This window comes from Oncorhynchus kisutch, linkage group LG24, assembly GCF_002021735.2.
Source record: "Oncorhynchus kisutch isolate 150728-3 linkage group LG24, Okis_V2, whole genome shotgun sequence".
Lineage (NCBI taxonomy): Eukaryota > Metazoa > Chordata > Actinopteri > Salmoniformes > Salmonidae > Oncorhynchus > Oncorhynchus kisutch.
The window spans coordinates 8,501,544-8,515,441 of record NC_034197.2 but is presented as its reverse complement, the minus strand read 5'-3'; the positions used below and the strand labels follow the sequence as shown (position 1 = coordinate 8,515,441).

The 13,898-nt window shown below is 46.3% G+C and overlaps 1 long non-coding RNA gene across 1 annotated transcript in view; it reads left to right on the top strand.

The window, feature by feature from the left end:
- The first annotated feature begins 492 nt into the window (after positions 1 to 492).
- LOC109869178 (uncharacterized) overlaps positions 493 to 13,898 on the top strand; it is a 35,945-nt gene continuing 22,539 nt past the window's right edge. Inside the window, exon 1 of the long non-coding RNA XR_002251993.2 lies at positions 493 to 742. This is a non-coding gene — a long non-coding RNA (uncharacterized LOC109869178). The remainder of the gene's footprint in view (positions 743 to 13,898) is intronic.

Below are 13,898 nucleotides of genomic sequence, written 5' to 3'. Positions count from 1 at the left end.
CATGTGGTATTCTACGGTACATTACATCTTCATTAAAGACCAGAGAACAGCCGATTCAGAGCTTTAATCACAGGTAACATCATATTAACCCCAACCGTCCACCCCTATCAAGCTTTTCTCACACCATCCATCCAGGCAATTACAGACAATTCATTTCCACAGCACACATCAAATTTGTGATCGGAATTTTAACAACCACATGGTTAAATCTAACACTTTCTTTGAAATGATATGTGACCATTTCATATAGTGTTAAACTAAAATTCTTCAGTGTTGATAAACTAACACCCCCGGAGTGTTGGGTCCCTAACACCGTGGGTGTTGCAAATTGACATAAATTAACACTTTATTAGAGCTGATGCTGTAACACTTTCTCAGCGTTAGGGAATAACATATGTAGTGTTAGCATTTATTAGGGTATAAAACCTTATTTGCATATTTCCCAGGGTGCCTTTCGAGTGAATGTTAGAGTAGCCCGTCCATGACTGTGTTTGTAAGTGACAGAGACGGGGGCTGCGTTTCAGACATACCCTCCTCCACTTACCCTCGCCTTATGCCCGTGGGGGAATCCTCGCAACCATCTTTGTCGTTGGTCCAAATGATTAGCCAAGCAAGGGAACGTGTGGCAACGTGAGACCCTCAGCCCTCGTTTTTTGATTGAGTTTGCGAGTGTACAGTTATGTTCACTCCGGTCAGCTAAAACTTTAAACCAACATTAATATGGGGAAGTCAACATACAAGTGTAAGTACAAACTAATGTAAATCATTTAGAAATTGTGCTACTAATTACGTTTTGTTTGTTTAGCTTTTGGAAACATAACTTTCCCAGACACTTATTCTTTGTAATTTTCGATCTACCTGATATAAGTAGGATGGCTAACATTCGGTGTCTGCGGATGCGTTGTCTTCTAGCCAAGATATGAAATACAATCATAATTGACTGCAGAGCATATAAAGGCACGCGCAACAGTTCCGCGATGACTGAAAACACAACTGTGGTATGAATGAATGACACATTTCCGGGCAAGAGCGGGTACATGTAAAATGAAATCATTCTTCCCTCGCCCCCTCGCCCTGCAAGTGTCAACTCGTCAGGCGTCATGATTCTTCATCAGAAGTGTCCACTTCATTTGAGGGCTGAGGGGAGAGGGTGTGCCTTTTAAGTGTTTGGAATGCAGCCATGGCTGTTGCATTCATAAATGTTCCGTCTTGAAGCCTTCACCAATTGACTGCCGAAGTGAATTTGTTTGAAATAAAAAGCAAAACCTTCATGACCGTGCATTCTACATTTCATGAGGCCTTTAGTTATGATCTAGTCTTCCCCCAACATTGTGGTCTGAAAATCCTGGCTCGTGAGCCATATCAGACCTGCAAGTCACAATATGCTGGCTTGTGAAGTAATATTTACTATTGGAATCTGGCCATAACTTTTTATCACCCCACAATCTGCATCCAGAATAACTGCTATGGTGAAGAACTCATCAAACAAGACTACCTAAACCATATCAACTGGAACAACCATTTCAGTATTGGGTGCAATAATCAATCAATCAAATGTATTTATAAAGCCCTTTTACATCAGCAGATGTCACAAAGTGCTGTACAGAAACTCACCCTAAAACCCCTAACAGCAAGCGATGCAGATGTTAGAAGCACAGATGAGTTTTTAGAATTGAATTAGTTTAGAATTTTTTATTTTATTTATCTTCGATCAAATAAATCAATGGGCATGCAGAAACATAGATATTAAAACAAACGGTAAAAAAAAAAATCTACCTGCAACAAAGCATGCTGGGAAATATAATAATGAGGACCCTCCCACGGAAATAAACTCAACACAGTTGATTCAAACGACTCTTCATTGACTCACTGCAGGCAGCATCAATTTCAATCCCACTGGTGTTTGACCCCACTAGAATCAACACTCAGATATAACACAACACTTTTCACCTCAACACCGAAATGTTGGTGTGCATCAACAGCATAGAAGAGCATTCGATTGCTTCGTAGGTGGCCTCATGCATGCGTGCGCGTAAGTGTGTATATCTATGCATGCGCGCGTAAGTGTGTATATCTATGCATGCGCGCGTCTGTGTGTATATCTATGCATGCGCGCGTAAGTGTGTATATCTATGCATGCGCGCGTAAGTGTGTATATCTATGCATGCGCGCGTCTGTGTGTATATCTATGCATGCGCGCGTCTGTGTGTATATCTATGCATGCGCGCGTCTGTGTGTATCTATGCATGCGCGCGTCTGTGTGTATATCTATGCATGCGCGCGTAAGTGTGTATATCTATGCATGCGCGCGTAAGTGTGTATATCTATGCATGCGCGCGTAAGTGTGTATATCTATGCATGCGTGCGTCTGTGTGTATATCTATGCATGCGCGCGTAAGTGTGTATATCTATGCATGCGCGCGTAAGTGTGTATATCTATGCATGCGCGCGTCTGTGTGTATATGCATGCGCGCGTCTGTGTGTATATCTATGCATGCGCGCGTCTGTGTGTATCTATGCATGCGCGCGTCTGTGTGTATATCTATGCATGCGCGCGTAAGTGTGTATATCTATGCATGCGCGCGTCTGTGTGTATATGCATGCGCGCGTCTGTGTGTATATCTATGCATGCGCGCGTCTGTGTGTATATCTATGCATGCGCGCGTCTGTGTGTATCTATGCATGCGCGCGTCTGTGTGTATATCTATGCATGCGCGCGTAAGTGTGTATATCTATGCATGCGCGCGTAAGTGTGTATATCTATGCATGCTCGCGTAAGTGTGTATATCTATGCATGCGCGCGTCTGTGTGTATATCTATGCATGCGCGCGTCTGTGTGTATATCTATGCATGCGCGCGTAAGTGTGTATATCTATGCATGCGCGCGTAAGTGTGTATATCTATGCATGCGCGCGTCTGTGTGTATATGCATGCGCGCGTCTGTGTATATCTATGCATGCGCGCGTCTGTGTGTATCTATGCATGCGCGCGTCTGTGTGTATATCTATGCATGCGCGCGTAAGTGTGTATATCTATGCATGCGCGCGTAAGTGTATATCTATGCATGCGCGCGTCTGTGTGTATATCTATGCATGCGCGCGTCTGTGTGTATATCTATGCATGCGCGCGTCTGTGTGTATCTATGCATGCGCGCGTCTGTGTGTATATCTATGCATGCGCGCGTAAGTGTGTATATCTATGCATGCGCGCGTCTGTGTGTATATGCATGCGCGCGTCTGTGTGTATATCTATGCATGCGCGCGTCTGTGTGTATATCTATGCATGCGCGCGTCTGTGTGTATCTATGCATGCGCGCGTCTGTGTGTATATCTATGCATGCGCGCGTAAGTGTGTATATCTATGCATGCGCACGTAAGTGTGTATATCTATGCATGCGCGCGTAAGTGTGTATATCTATGCATGCGCGCGTCTGTGTGTATATCTATGCATGCGCGCGTAAGTGTGTATATCTATGCATGCGCGCGTAAGTGTGTATATCTATGCATGCGCGCGTCTGTGTGTATATGCATGCGCGCGTCTGTGTATATCTATGCATGCGCGCGTCTGTGTGTATCTATGCATGCGCGCGTCTGTGTGTATATCTATGCATGCGCGCGTAAGTGTGTATATCTATGCATGCGCGCGTAAGTGTATATCTATGCATGCGCGCGTCTGTGTGTATATCTATGCATGCGCGCGTCTGTGTGTATATCTATGCATGCGCGCGTCTGTGTGTATCTATGCATGCGCGCGTCTGTGTGTATATCTATGCATGCGCGCGTAAGTGTGTATATCTATGCATGCGCGCGTAAGTGTATATCTATGCATGCGCGCGTCTGTGTGTATATCTATGCATGCGCGCGTCTGTGTGTATATCTATGCATGCGCGCGTCTGTGTGTATCTATGCATGCGCGCGTCTGTGTGTATATCTATGCATGCGCGCGTAAGTGTGTATATCTATGCATGCGCGCGTAAGTGTGTATATCTATGCATGCGCGCGTAAGTGTGTATATCTATGCATGCGCGCGTCTGTGTGTATATCTATGCATGCGCGCGTAAGTGTGTATATCTATGCATGCGCGCGTAAGTGTGTATATCTATGCATGCGCGCGTCTGTGTGTATATGCATGCGCGCGTCTGTGTATATCTATGCATGCGCGCGTCTGTGTGTATCTATGCATGCGCGCGTCTGTGTGTATATCTATGCATGCGCGCGTAAGTGTGTATATCTATGCATGCGCGCGTAAGTGTGTATATCTATGCATGCGCGCGTCTGTGTGTATATCTATGCATGCGCGCGTCTGTGTGTATATCTATGCATGCGCGCGTAAGTGTGTATATCTATGCATGCGCGCGTAAGTGTGTATATCTATGCATGCGCGCGTAAGTGTGTATATCTATGCATGCGCGCGTCTGTGTATATCTATGCATGCGCGCGTAAGTGTGTATATCTATGCATGCGCGCGTAAGTGTGTATATCTATGCATGCGCGCGTCTGTGTGTATATGCATGCGCGCGTCTGTGTGTATATCTATGCATGCGCGCGTCTGTGGTATCTATGCATGCGCGCGTCTGTGTGTATATCTATGCATGCGCGCGTAAGTGTGTATATCTATGCATGCGCGCGTAAGTGTGTATATCTATGCATGCGCGCGTAAGTGTATATCTATGCATGCGCGCGTCTGTGTGTATATCTATGCATGCGCGCGTCTGTGTGTATATCTATGCATGCGCGCGTCTGTGTGTATATCTATGCATGCGCGCGTCTGTGTGTATATCTATGCATGCGCGCGTCTGTCGACACAACCTCCGCTCCAGCCTATAACTCCCATAATATCTGTTATCGTTATCATCATCAACAACAGTACATGATGAGCGCAGCAGCAAATTCAATCATTACCAATAGAGACCGCTGAGGGGAGTCTATTTGAGGCGAAGCAGTCTTGTCCTTTCCACAGTGTCCGACTAGTCCCGAGTGGCCCCCTATTCCCTTCATAGTGATGGGCTCTGGTCAAAAGTAGTGAATAAGGGGGCCATTTGGAACGCAGGCTTAGACCGGGCCCCTCAAAGACACTGTGTTATCTTCACACAGCAGCACTGCCTTGGTCCAGGGAGGGCTGCGGGCAAATCCCTGTCGGCGTGTGTTCAAATCCCCCCTCTGTTCACCTCCATCACAACATTAGCTACAGCTCACATCACTGTTGTTGTGAGGATCAAGGACGTGACATTTCGCTTCTCTCACACCTATTTCAATAAAAGCCAGTCGATAGAGCAGCGAGTGAAAGGCGGAAAACGGAATCAACAGACAAAACCTGTTCCACCATGTCCATCTGTCTGCAATTCTAGTTGTCCTGTGTGTGCGCTTGTGTGTGTGTGTCTTTTTTTTTACTTTAGACAGACAGTGAAGGGATCTGGATGGTATCTTTAGCCTGTCCCATGTGCATACAGTGAATGAGCAGAGTAGGGATTTCAGGCTCATTCTTTCAGCCGCTCTTATCATTTTCAGTGTGCGGTGTGTGGCTGCCTGGGCTAGTCTCTCTATCCCTCCTACCCTCATTGCCTCTCTCTCTCTCTCTCTCTCTCTCAGAATCACACCAGACAGAGAGGACAGAGAGGACAAAGAGCGAGAGAGAGAGCGAGAGAGAGAGAGAGCAGACAGAGAGAGAGAGCAGACAGAGAGAGAGAGCAGACAGAGAGAGAGCGCGAGCAGACAGAGAGAGAGCGCGAGCAGACAGAGAGAGAGAGAGAGCAGACAGAGAGCAGAGAGAGAGAGAGAGAGAGAGAGAGAAGAGAGAGAGAGAGCAGACAGAGAGAGAGCAGACAGAGAGAGAGAGAGAGCAGACAGAGAGAGAGCAGAGAGAGAGCAGACCGAGAGAGAGAGAGAGCAGACAGAGAGAGAGAGAGAGCAGACAGAGAGAGAGCAGACAGAGAGAGAGCAGACAGAGAGAGAGAGAGAGCAGACAGAGAGCGCAGACAGAGAAAGAGAGAGAGAGCAGACAGAGAGAGCGCAGACAGAGAAAGAGAGAGAGAGCAGACAGAGAGAGAGCAGACAGAGAGAGAGCAGACAGAGAGAGAGCAGACAGAGAGAGAGCAGACAGAGAGAGAGCAGACAGAGAGAGAGCAGACAGAGAGAGAGCAGACAGAGAGAGAGCAGACGAGAGAGAGAGAGAGAGCAGACAGAGAGAGCAGACAGAGAGAGAGAGAGAGCAGAGAGAGAGAGCAGAGAGAGAGAGCAGAGAGAGAGAGCAGAGAGAGAGAGCAGAGAGGATAGACAGAGGATAGACAGACAGAGAGAGGACAGAGAGAGCGTTCCGAGCGAGAGAGAGCGTTCCGAGCGAGAGAGAGCGTTCCGAGCGAGAGAGAGCGTTCCGAGCGAGAGAGAGAGAGTTCCGAGCGAGAGAACAGAGAGAGGGAGAGAGAGAGGACTGAGCGAGCGAGAGAACAGAGAGAAAGAGAGGGTGAAGAAAGAGAAAGAACGACAGAGAAAGAGAAAGACGGAGCGAAAATGAGAGCGAGAGAATCTGTGCTGACCTTTCACTGAGGCTAGAAGACTAGTTGATGAGCCTGAGATCATTAGTTCTGCCGACAAGGTCTGACACTGTTCATACACACACACCCACACACACTCGCACTGCACATGGACTCATCCAGCTGTGTACACAGGTGATGCCCACACACACACAGCAGGGTGAAGGGGCAGATCCACACACACACAGCAGGGTGAAGGGGCAGATGGGTAGAAAGCGTACCCCACCATAAAAGCTCTCTGTAATGGCTGCTAACTCAATTGAATATGTCCTGATTAGCTGAAATGTAGCTCTAACCATGTTAACCATGCTGGTTAGGAGGAGAGGAGTACAGGAGAAGGGGTCAGCAAGCACTGCCAGGAGACAGCTATCACATGTCCAGTCATCACAATGTCAATAACAAGGGGCAGTTCTATAGGGCCAGGATTTCTTTCTGATCACGACTAGGGGCTTAGTTATACCCAATGACTCAGAGATATTTCCTGTTCGGGTTTAGAGTCAAGAAAAAGCTGACAAACTGTCTCCAGGCGTTACGACAATGGAGTACTTCTCCACCATGAAAGGAGAACTCCACCCTGTGCTCATCTGCTTGGTACTCGTTTCGTTAGTCCACTGTTGGTATAGTCCCAAAATGTACTGCATGTCAGAAATCAAGTTTTGCATCATCTGATGCTGCGTTTTGCATCATACGGGCCAGGAGTCTGTATTTTGAAAGTTGCATATCTTGAAAACTTGATTGCTGACATGGCAAAAATAAACTGGGGCCATATGGACAATGGACTAATGAAACAAATACAAAATATTGTTTTTGGATGGAGTCTTTTTTGCAGGTCGACAGATTTTTCACCTAGTCAGCTTGGGATTTGAACTAGCGACCCTTTGGTTACTGGACCAACGCTCTTAACTGCTAGGCTACCTGCCGCCTGTTGTCTAGTGTACCACAGGCTGATAAAAACACCATTCACACTGTCCGTAAATAAAACACACGGTCACACTCTCTCTTAGCTAGGGAGGGAGGGAGGGAGGGAGGGAGGGAGGGAGGGAGGACAGACAGACATGCAAAGAAAATCTAAATATTGATGTATCATTAGTTGAGTCACTACAGTATGTTTGTCTGTGTTTCTGCTGCTCAGTAATTAGTGTCATAGTGTAATTGTGTATCCAGCCAGAACGGAAAGCAGGTGAGCTGAGTAGCATTAGGAGCTGTGTCTGTGTGTTTAGATGCCAGGTGTGTCTCTGCCTTCCGCTCTGCCTCTCTGTGCTCTGTGACATTTCCATCGCTGCAGGCATCTCTCTCCCTCGACTCCCACCTGTCTGCTTTGTGTTCTCCCCCCCCCCCCCTCTTCTTTTCTCTGCATATCCCGCCACATCGACTCCCCATCTCTTCCCCCGCTCACCCTCCCTCTCTGTATCCCACCAGCCACCACATTGTCTCCCCATCTCCAGCCCACGCACTTTCCACTCTCTCTCTCTCTCTCGCTCTCTCCCTCTCTCTCTCTCTCCTCTGTTTTGTCAGGCCCTGAGCGGATCACTTCCTAATAACACAGTCCACACTGCTAAAAGGTTACTGGGTAATGGAGTTTCCGTTCTTTAGTTCCTCTCCTCCACCCTCCTCTCCCACTCCTTGCCCCACCCTAGCCATGGCTGGTTAATTAACACAGCGACTCATCTCCCCCTGTCTCCCCCTCCTCACCCCCAGCCCTGTAGTTAACACTCCAACCCCCTGTCTCCCCTCTCCATAACCCCGGCAGTCCTGTAGCTTGGGGGTCACCCGGTTACTTAACTCTGTAATTACCTCATTAGGCTCGTTAGTATTGGCCGGGGCCTCTGTCTATTCTCTCCTCCTCTGATGGCTTTGTCTACCCCTCCTCTCCCTCCTACTTTCCCTCATCATCTCCCATCTGCTCCTGAATTTTAGTCTCGTTGGCTTCCTCTCCTCTCCCCTGCCCTCCCTGCTTTCCTCCACTGTCCTCTCCTCTGAAATGAAAATGTTCCCAGACCCCCTACAGTTTCCCCAGTTCCCTGTATCCATGCCTTTCAATGACATCCTACAGTTCTTGTTCCCTCCATCTCCTCTCCCTCTCCTTCTCCCTCTCCCTCTCCTTCTCCCTCTCCTTCTCCCTCTCCTTCTCCCTCTCACTGCATTCCCTCCAGTATACAGTTACCTTTTCACCTTGCTACAGTTCAGGAGTGAGTGAGTGGACTACAAATCTAGACTCTTGTCGCGCCACTTAAGTGAGACGGCATCATCCAGGCGTTACCCCAGCTCCTTGCTTCCTCGTAATGTTTTGTCAAACAAGAGTTACTTGTTAGCCAAAATGTTTGCACACAAATATGAAGTCCAGTTATCGTCCCTTCCCACTGCATGAGGAAGTTTGATGTTGATATAAACAGACAGTTTAATAGGTGACTACAAACACAGCAGTGGTGGCAAGTGTTCAGGATCCCCCCCCCCCAACACACACACACTCATAGGAGGATACACACTGCCTCATTATTTCAGCTTCTGCACTGTTCCTTACTTCTACACGCCCAATTGAACTCGCTCACATCCTTTAGTCTGAAGGCTCTGCAATGCACACACACACACAACCCCGCTAACCCCAGGTAGCAGTGCAGCCTGAGGTACTGTATAGTAGCTATCTGACCTCATTCTGTACGGTAAATTAAGCAGGAGAAGACGAGAGAGAAGCAATATAAACGACCCGTGCTAGAGTGGATTACATAAATTTAAATAGTGCACTTGCCTGGCATGTTATAGACGTAATGCACGGTGCTCATAGTGCTCAGTCGGCATGCTATAATTAACTGGATAATGCATGTCTATATCGCGCTGAACATGGCATGTTGGAGTGTCTTACATAAAACTGTGCTTGGGATGCTGTGGACCTAATGCACAGCGGAAGAAGATTTCCAAAGATGGGTTCGTGACCCTTACGAAGAGAAGGAGGTTTAATAGGAGGGCTGTAGAGGAAGGTGGCGGTAGGATGGAGTTACACACACACACACACACACACACACAGTGGTTGTAAAGGGAAGTGGAGGTAGGATCGTTGTTCATAGTTAAGGTGGGTGGTCTGACACGGCACACTGTTCACCGGCAGCCACTAGCATTAGAAATGAACCACTGTACCATGCATGTCAAACTATAATGGATTCAAAATATATTCAGCTGTCTCTGTCTCCGTCTCCAGAATGACAGCTGAAGAGGCTGACTGACTAACTTACTGCAAGCTATCCATCGCCACCTCTCCTCCCCCTCGCTCTCCACCTCTCCTCTCCTCTCCTCTCCTCTCCTCTCCTCTCCTCTCCTCTCCTCTCCTCTCCTCTCCTCTCCTCTCCTCTCCTCTCCTCTCCTCTCCTCTCCTCTCCTCTCCTCTCCTCTCCTCTCCTCTCCTCTCCTCTCCTCTCCTCTCCTCTCCTCTCCTCTCCTCTCCTCTCCTCTCTCAACTCAAAATGACAGCAGGCCAAGCACCAGAATGCACGAGCAGCCTTTCAGTCACAAAACAAAGAAAAACTGTACGACCTGTTGTATCAACATAAAAATGTTTCAACGTCAAATAGGAAAGACATGACGGTTGTCATTCTCTCCCCCTCTGCTCCCCTCTCTTTCGTCTCGTCATGCGCTACCCCCCTGTGCGCTACCCCCCGTGCAGTATTCGCGGGTGGGTGGGATAGATGTAAGAGCGTTTTATCAACATGGGATTTTTAACAGTACTGTCAAATAGAATAGACGCAGAGGTTGCCATTCTCTGTCTCGCTCGCTCTCTTTCATCATTATCTCATATATATATATATATATCCCCTCGTCCTGTGTCGCCCCCCCCCTGCCGCCCTCTGTCTCCTCCTGGGTGGCTGGTATAATGGGACTGGCACAGTAGGTGGGATTAAATTAGCACCCGTGTATAGGGATTATGCACACTATACAACTGATCCCCTCCTCCGCCACCTAATCCAAGCCTAATGAATATATCATGGCTGACAAGTACACACACAGACAGACACTTGGAAGGAACATATCATGGCTCTCACACACACTGACAGGAGCAAAGTGGCCCTCTTACCCTCCTCCTGTAGTCATGGGATACAGACAGAGGAAGAGCGAGAGACACTAGGATGTAGTGTGCATACTACAATCACAAGACTGGACGTTACGCGCTTATTTATGGGGTTACATTTTTCTAATTCAATGAGAATGTGAGCTATATCCATTCCACTTGTTCCTACTTTTAGGTTCAATGGAATGTGAGACGAGAAAGTCTGGCAACGTGAGACTACAGTAGGTTCAATAAAACAAGAGACGACAAGCTACTTAACTTAAATTGAAATTCGTGATGATTCGACACCGTGGCATTCAATGATCCTTTGAACGAGAATCATTTGTGTCAGTCGTTTGATAGGTCAGTCATTCAATGATCCTTTGAACGAGAATCATTTGTGTCAGTCGTTTGATAGGTCAGTCATTCAATGATTCTTTGAACGAGAATCATTTGTGCCAGTCATTTCATAGGTCAGTCATTCAATGATTCTTTGAACGAGAATCATTTGTGCCAGTCATTTCATAGGTCAGTCATTCAATTATTCTTTGAACGAGAATCATTTGTGCCAGTCATTTCGTAGGTCAGTCATTCAATGCCAAGCAGTCATGTTCCATACATTACACTGTTCCAATCTCCCAGTGAGCTCCAGACAGCCAAGTCCCCTAGCTTGTCTCTCAGAGCCTCAGCACAACCCACAGGTCTGGGATCAGTTTAGTCTTTTACATTATAGTGAATACGAGGGGGTACCTGATCCTAGAACAGCTCTGCCACTGAAACTTTCACAACCCACTACTGTACAATCAAACACATTTATTGATAAAGCCCTATTTTACATCAGCAGAAGTCAGAAAATGCTTCCCTTCTTTGTGTCACTTGAATCATCGACATGACAATAGGGACGTCCTTCGTCTCTGCCTGCCAGCAGCAGTAGTAATATATTCTGGTGGTCAGTATTATGCATAGTACAGTACACTTGTATAGAGTACAAGATGTGTAGGCGTCAGACAGACACAGTGAAGGATTGAGGAGTTGTGTAAATACCAATAAGATGGAAGTCATTTATTACGTGCTGGCATGTAATGTAGTCACACACACACACACACCCTTCTAAAACTTCTTTACTTTGACGATGTGACACACACACACACACACACACTCTCTCTCGCACGCTTACGCACGCATGCACAAACACAGACACACACTTCCACTTCCTCTACAGTTAACAGACCTCGTCATCCACCCACAGTGCAGACTGTCCAGGACAGAGGGGCGATTTAGGCAAATTTTAGTCAGAGATGTGCCCATAAAGCCTCTTTGATTGGAGTGGCATGTGGTGAAAGGGATGGGAGGAAGAGGGGAATTCTTACGATGACTCACAGACAAAGACATACTTTTCTCGGAGTGACAGAGCCAGAGAGAGAGAGAGAGAGAGAGAGAGAGAGAGAGAGAGGGATGAAGGGTCAGGGTCTCAGAAAGACAGAGAGAAGGGCAGACGGGGGAAGACAGTTTCTCTTCGTCTCCCCTCGTTTTATCTTTCTCGTCTCCACTTCTCTTCTGCCAATCTCCTCTCTTATCTCTGTGGTTCTCTCTCTCCGTTACGCATTCTGTCTGTTTCTTGTTTTCCTCTTTTTTTGTTCTGAAACCATTTCCTATGTTTATGAGGAGACTCCAATTCTAATCTTGTTATGGGTTGGTTTGAGCTTGTGTGTGTGTGTGTGTGTGTGTGTACAGTGCCTTCAGAAAGAATCCACACGCCTTGACTTTTTCCACATTTAGCTGTGTTTCAACATGAATTTAAAACGGATTAAATTGAGATATATATTATATATATACACACACACACCGTCAAAGTGGAATTATGTTTCATCTCTGTACCTCACACAAACAATGATCTGTACGATCCCTCAGTCAAGCAGTGAATTTCAAGCACAGATTCAACCACAAAGACCAGGGAGGTTTTCCAATGCCTTGCAAAGAAGGGCACCTATAAAAAAAAAAAGCAGACATTGAATATCCCTTTGTGCTGCTCAGGGATTTCACCATGAGGCCAATGGTGACTTTAAAACAGTTACAGAGTTTAATGGCTGTGATTAGGAGAGAACTGAGGAAGGATGAACAACATTGTAGTTACTCCACGATACTAACCTAATTGACAGAAAGCCTGTACAGAATACAAATATTCAAAACACATGCATCCTGTTTGCAATAAGGCACTAAAGCAAAACTTCAAAAAATGTGTTAAAGAAGTGAGCTTTGTCCTGAATACAGTGTTAAGTTTGGGGCAAATCCAACACGACACATCACTGAGTACCACTCTTCATATTTTCATGCATTTTGGTGGCTGCATCATGTTCTGGGTATGCTAGTCATTGTCAAGGATGGGGGAGTTTTTTGGGGGGGATTCAAAATAAAAGGAATAGAGCTAAGCCTAGGCAAAATCCTAGAGGAAAATCTGGCTCACTCTGCTTTCCAACAGACACCGGGAAACAAATGAACCTTTCAGCAAGACAATAACCTAAAACACAAGGCCAAATATACACTGGAGTTGCTTACCAAGATGACATTGAAATGTTCCTGAGTGGCCTAGTTACAGATTTGAATGAAATAGGATTGAAGATTTATGCAAAGACAATGAAAATGTCTGTCTAGCAATGAGCAATAACCAACTTACCCTGATTGTTTTGTCGAAACGATGGTTATTAGGTTATTAAATGATTGCCTCGGAGCTCCTAGAGTGCGCTACTCTCCTTTTAATTTTTCAAGTGTTCTTCTCCGCTAGCCAGCACCTTTGCCTAAACAGGCGTGCATTTCTTTCGCCTCTAGATCAATAACCAACTCGACGTGGCTTGAAGAATTTTTTTAAAGAATGCTAATATTGTACAATCCAGTTGTGCAAAGCTCTTAGAGACGAACCCAGAAAGCTTCACGGCTGTAAATCACTGCCAAAAGGTGATTCTAACAATGAGATGAGACATGTATGTTTAACATTTTCAATACATTTGCAAAAATGTCTAAAAACATGTTTTGACTTTGTCATTATGGGGTATTGTGATGTCATTATGGGGTATTGTGATGTCATTATGGGGTATTGTGTGCAGATGGGTCAGGAAAACAATCAATGTGGTCAATTTTGAATTCAGGCTGTGACACAACAAAATGTGGAATAAGTCAAGGGGTATGAATACTTTTTGAAGGTGCTGTTTATGCAAATGACAAATACAGACGGAGACTCTGACTTCTAGTATGATCCTAGAAGGGTTGGATGGGAGCCATCTCTGTCTGGATTTAGAACGTGTTCTGCAGAATAGGATAGAATTTCTCTGGGTCAGG